The sequence below is a fragment of the Pollachius pollachius genome, assembly GCF_949987615.1.
Source record: "Pollachius pollachius genome assembly, chromosome: 4".
Lineage (NCBI taxonomy): Eukaryota > Metazoa > Chordata > Actinopteri > Gadiformes > Gadidae > Pollachius > Pollachius pollachius.
In genome coordinates this window covers 3,756,272-3,762,244 of record NC_136937.1, presented here as the reverse complement: position 1 = coordinate 3,762,244, position 5,973 = coordinate 3,756,272, and the positions used below count along the sequence as shown (strand labels likewise).

The following is a 5,973-nucleotide window of genomic DNA, read 5'->3' as shown; positions in this document are numbered from 1 at the left end:
AGCCACTGCTGCAGGCTACTTTACAGTTGGAGAGCGTCACGTGTCTTCAGTTTCCCGGGCACTGCGATGCCAAGGAAACTGTATAACGGCTTTGAGAATTCCTACTTCCTTCTCTCGTCATCATTCACAAAACGATGCTTCGTTTTCACTGCAGACTTGGCTTATGATTGTTATGAAGGAAATACTAAATATATACTTATTTATTTTTAAGAACCCATTGTAGCTTTTAGTTGTTGTCTGACAACCCATGACACACGTTCATTTTGAGGCGGTATACTGTACAGTAAGACACGGTTTATTTATTAAACAAGAGTGGTAGAAACATAAAGCCTGGTGAACCTTTATGTACCATTTATCATGTTACAAATAATGTACATCGTTGCAGTAGGTAGATACACAGGGAAAAAGGCCACAGTAAACTCAGTCACAGCTAATATTCAGGATGAATCTATTGTGAATATATGCATGAGCCCAGGTCATACATATACACATACTTATTACAGATATGACTATCATAATGGTTTCGCCAACAAATTAACTCACACCTGTCAAACATTAGACCACATGGTTACTATGATTCGATAAAAATATAACAGTGTTCAGAGGGATATTAGGGAAACACACACTCACACACAGGCACACTCACACACACAGGCACACTCACACACACACAGGCACACACACACACACACACACACACACACACACACACACACACACACAGGATACAGCTTTAGATTTTCAGACACACCCCTGCTTCGATGACTCAGAAGGGTAAAGCAGGTTTTTTTGTGGGGTTTTTTGGTGTCCACTTTTGTTTTCTTTACAACAAACAGTTAGCATATAGGCTAATGGCTTCAATGCAGAACTATAGTTTACAACACAGCATAGAGAGGGTGTACAGTGGAGAAGAGGGTTACAGACTTATGGTTGTTATTATTACTTGTGTCAGAGGGGATCGTAGTAAAGTATTTCTGGATCATCTTTGAATAAATAAATTCATATTATATTAATCTATCATCAGTACTATGGTAAATGTGAACATGGATATCGCTGGAATTTCAATATTGTTGTCATTATATGATGGTGAGCTTTACAACTGTGTGGATTATATGGTTTAAAAATAGCCTAAGGGACAAATCTCGATAGCTAAGCAACAACAAGACAATACACCACCTGAATGCATACAGTGTAGCTTTAAAGGCTTTCGAGGTAAATAACTCAAACAACACACCTTATACTCAGATGTGTGAAATCCAGTGCTGTAAATAATGCACAAATGTAAACGATACCAGACTCTGGCCCAGGTCATGTTAGGAAATGTCAAACTGTCTGAACTTTACTTAAACAACACAATTTCACACCGAGAAAAATAGCTCAACTAATTAGCCGTTTCAGGTTTCAACGAGTCGTTTTGTGATTTAGACAATGTGAACAGTATTTTATTTTATGTTTTCCTCACTGAAATCCGGGCTTCACAGAACGTAGCTAAGATTGCTGTTTCTTCCTTAAATGAAGCAAAGAAAAAGGTTAAAACAGCAAAGTTTGTAATTATTATTATGTTATTACATATAAGTCAAGACAGCTTGAGGGTTCGCATAGATTGTTCAGACCTCTAACAAATTTAGAGAAAGCAGTCGTTATGCCGGATTGGCTGAGAAAAATGTCATGTCATTGGCTTACCGGAACATACCAGAAATTCTAAGGAACTCCTGCTTCTGGCAAGAAAAAAAAAACTGAATAAAAAATTTGAGCTCTTATTTGCTTTTTGCTCTCTTTGCAAAGGACCACCCAGGAAGACTCATGACTGTACATTCAACGTATACTTTTTACATGAATACATTATTTTTACATTTCCATTACATGTCTATGTTACCAAAGTCAGCTGTCTACTTCCCAAACTGTGCTAATCTAATTCTAGACACTTTATTTACCCAGAATATGTCATGGTTACAGAGTTATGATTAAGGCACTATTAGTTGTGTATAGGTTATGGACGACCAGCCATTCTACAATCTGATACTGATAAGTCATGCATTATTGCTTGTGGATCAATGACTTGGGATACAGCAGTTTCTTAAATAAAGTAGTTTTTTTTCTCCCCGCAGACACAATACAGTTATATGTTTATGTTTATATTCCTTATATTCATTCTTTCCTATGTACAAACATATATATATACAAACATATATGTAGACATATACATATGCATACATACATATATGCAGGGTGCGATTTGCCGGTGGGGATGGTGGGGATTATCCCCCCCTCTGGTTTACACGTCCTACCCTCTGCTGAATTATTTTTATCCTCGGTGGGGATAAAAATTATCCCCCCCACCCAAAGTATTTTCACCATTACATCGTAATAATTAACAACCAAAATACACAGGGTCCGTCTTCATTTTGAAACATTTTAAAATGTTTCTCAAAATTATCCCCCCCTCTGGTTTTTTCACAAATCGCACCCTGCATATATGTATACATATACATGCATATACATTTACACATGGATACATATATTCATATACACACATATATATATATGTACATATAAACATATACATACATATGCATATATACATGTACATACATATATAAACATATATATATACACATATATATACACATATCTTCATATATATATATTAATACATATACACACACAGTGTCTTCCCCATTATCTAAAAATAAAACATTATTATTATGAATACCTAAAGTGCAGCGGTGTGGGGAGCATGATGACGCCGGAACAGATGGAGATGCTGTCATTGAGTTTGTCTCGGACGCTCACCCCCATCCACCGCACCTCTTCAACCCTCAGCCATGAGTACGCTCGTCAAAACTTACACTCCGCACAACATCAACATAATTCATGACGCATTTTCTATCCCTTTGCCAATTCCCGTTTCTTGGTATCCATTTTTGTTTGGCTGTATTTCGCTTAAATCGTTTCTCAGGAGACTTGGTGGTAGGCCTGTGAAAACCAGCCCTGCTTTCAGTGAACCCATCAAAATAGAGGACTTGTCTATGTCTATAGTCTATGTTGAGGTCTGTCACACACACACACACACACACACACACACACACACACACATGTACTGCACACACTACAAACACGTCAGTTGAGGCAGCCACACATGGAGAATGAATTTGAGAAATTAAAGATTTATTTTGTAAAAAAATATTAAAGGTCCAAAAAAACAATCAGAACGATGTTCAGAACATCTTAAAAGTATGTCTCATTCGTGGTTCCCAGTGTTGCACAGAAAAGGGGCAGAAAGGGATACAAAAGTAAAAGAAAACGAAAATACAGATGGTATTTTCTGCCAGGCTGAACTTGATGGTCGATAATGAGGCATGAAATGATTTTAGGCTTAAACGGTGAACATAGATGCTGTGAATTTCAAATAGGGTTTAGGTGGATCACAAGCACACACACACGCACACACACACACACACACACACACACGCACGCACGCACACACGCATGCACACACACACACACACACACACACACACACACACACACACACACACACACACACACACACACACACACACACACACACAATCTTCACTACAGCACAGTTGAGTACACACACAATCCAGTGTGTGCGTCTTATCAAACCAAGTAGACAGAATGACTAAAGCAAATTGCTTGATGGGCCATCGTTAAACAATTGATGCTTGGTTTTAACGCCATTTGAGAATAATTGTATATATGTACATATTACACCGAATATATGAAATACCATCACTATTATTCGATCACAGCTCATCAGTTTCTTGCGTTTTCATACATTACAGGGGATTTATATTACGTGCTATATTGTGCTATTTTGCGATGACGGTAAAAATAGTAAAGGTTGATACTCTGTAGGGGTGTAACGATACATGTATTCGTATTGAACTGAATCGGTACGGACGCCACGATTCGGTGCATGGATTTACACGGAGAATACACAGCATAAAATTAAATAAAACTGGCGTGCAAATTAATTAATGTAACGCCGAACTAATGTAGATACGCGATCTTCAGGGACAACTGAGACGCCTGAAAGGGTGCCGGCAAGTTCGAGCTACCCACGCCGTCCGTTGATTGGTCGACAGAATCGAACTTCCGTGAGACAGGGGGTTAATAAACAAACGCATTACCCGCGAGGTATTTCTGGACAACGGCGAAAGCTTCGTTAATTGAAGAAAATGACACACCAAAGTTTGCGCGATAAGGGTACTATCGGCGGTGGAAACGCGAGCCGTAACTGAACTGCACCGAACCGCACCTTCACTACTCCACCGAGCCGCACCGAACCGACCCGCACCCTCCGGTGGAAATGCGCAAATTCTATGTACTTTGCGCTTTCCTAAATAAGACATGCTGAATTTTCAGTTTATAGCTGATTGTCTTATTTTGTTTACAAGTAACGGATGGAGTCTGGAGGTGATGTGGGATACTGTTTGTTGTTTACTGTTTAGATTACACAGTTCAGGCTGTTGCAGCTAGCTCAGGGGAGAACCCCCTAACCCTGTATGACACTAGGTGGTACAACCTGAGACAACAAAAAATAATTGCCTTCTGCATTTTTGCTTTTTCTTTTCCCTTCATTGTACCGAACTCATACCGAACCGTGATGTCTGAACCGAGGTATGAACCGAACCGTGACTTCAGTGTACCGTTACACCCCTAATACTCTGGCAGGTCGATCTGAAAGCGCTTATGAGTCAGAACCGGTGTTGATCGTAGAATCACCAAGGCTTTCGAAAAGTGTTGGGCAGTTGGGCTGATAATCCTTCAAAACGGTGATGTCATTCAGGTGTTCAAACTTTGGCAGCAGCTGCCTGACACTGAGGTAGATGCTAGCAATAAAATATACAGCATTCCGATCAAACCTAAACCCACGACGGACGGAAACATTCACATCATTAAAAGAAAAAGAAAAAAATGTTTATGAACCTGCGATTTAAAGGTTTTTGTGTTTCCGCACGTGTAATTTCCCCCGGTACTGAGCCAACATTCGTAGAACAAAAAAAATGCTAATTCGTTTTTTTTTCCACTGTGGATTGCCACCATTTTCTTCATTCTGGCCGTCGACCACTGGGTATCAAGGCAAATCATGGAAGGAAAGTAAAAAAAGACAAAATAATTAAAACAATTGCTAATACTTTAGCAAACAATCATTCACCTGCCCAAACAATCCCTATTCCATATAAAACATATATGATACTTTAAAAAATAGAGCTCTACCACCCCCACAGCCGCCAAACAAAAGAGATAAATTATTTTACAACTAATATACTCTACATGAGTGATCTGTTGCTGTTCACACCGCTCAGACGAGTAACGCTAGCCGTTGATTTTCTGAGCTCCTAACACACGAGTACTTCGCCTTTTCGTTCTCTCTCTGGTCACATGCTCTTATGTTTTACAAGCATGCTACAATGTTTTGTGTGCGACACGATGTGCGATGTACAGAGAGAGCGCCACACAACACAACCGCTGCTCGAAAAACAAATCCCGAAGGGCAAACCGTTCGCGACACATAAGTGGTTCCGTAGCCGACGAAGAAAGGAAAATACTTAAAATACACGTAGAAGCGTCGATGTTTCATGTTACTCTCTCGGCCGTGTCTCAAGTGGGCCGCCGCTGACCAACTGCCTTTCGTGATGTCACCACTGTGTGGGTTGAGTTTTTCCAACCGGAAAAAATCGAAAAAGGGAAAAAGGGCTGTCTCTCAGCGCGTCAGTTTAGTCACCGTTTTATTACATTGCCTCCGAAGAACGGGGAGATGATGGGAGACGGGGGAAGTCTTCCTCTCAGTGGGGGGCGGGGAGGGGGACGACTGGCTGGGGGAGGGGCTGTGTCGTAGCTGGCAGCCGTACGTCGTCATGGTTTCCAACTGCCACATCGGGGGGAGGGAGGATTCGTCTTTTTCTTCCCCCTGAAAACAACAAGAACATGGAATATTAATAA

General features: G+C 40.4%; 1 protein-coding gene across 3 annotated transcripts in view; it reads right to left on the bottom strand.

Moving 5' to 3' along the window:
* Nucleotides 1-3,153: 3,153 nt before the first annotated feature.
* LOC307075013 (shaker-related potassium channel tsha2) overlaps nucleotides 3,154-5,973 on the bottom strand; it is a 69,297-nt gene continuing 66,477 nt past the window's right edge. For all 3 annotated transcript variants that reach the window (XM_079735487.1, XM_079735488.1, XM_079735486.1), the window contains one exon: nucleotides 3,154-5,941. The gene's annotated coding sequence lies outside the window, so the exon portion shown is untranslated. The remainder of the gene's footprint in view (nucleotides 5,942-5,973) is intronic.